At 47.3% G+C, this 317-nt stretch overlaps 1 non-coding gene across 1 annotated transcript; it reads right to left on the minus strand.

Annotated features, from left to right (window-relative positions):
* Positions 1-245: 245 nt before the first annotated feature.
* Positions 246-317, minus strand: trnae-uuc (transfer RNA glutamic acid (anticodon UUC)). The gene has a single exon. It is a non-coding gene; the product is annotated as a tRNA-Glu (tRNA).

Here is a 317-nt window from a genome sequence, read left to right on the forward strand (position 1 = left end):
AATTGTGCCTCTTTCTCACGGAATCCCTCTTCCTAATTGGGATAAATTGCTACTGAGTGTTATGGACCAGCTGTTCCAACATCTGCCACTGCTCATCCCATAATTTATTTTCCGAGTCCACCTTTGACAACACCTTCACACCATTACAAACTCCTTCCATACAGCGGCCGGAATTGAACCTGTGTCGCTGGCATTGTAATAGCGTTTCACTAAGCACTACACTACAGTGCCTGTAAAAGTTTCAATTCCCATACCGGGAGTCGAACCCGGGCCGCCTGGGTGAAAACCAGGAATCCTAACCGCTAGACCATATGGGA

The sequence above is a fragment of the Pristis pectinata genome, chromosome 17 (genome assembly GCF_009764475.1).
Source record: "Pristis pectinata isolate sPriPec2 chromosome 17, sPriPec2.1.pri, whole genome shotgun sequence".
Taxonomy (NCBI): Eukaryota; Metazoa; Chordata; class Chondrichthyes; order Rhinopristiformes; family Pristidae; genus Pristis; species Pristis pectinata.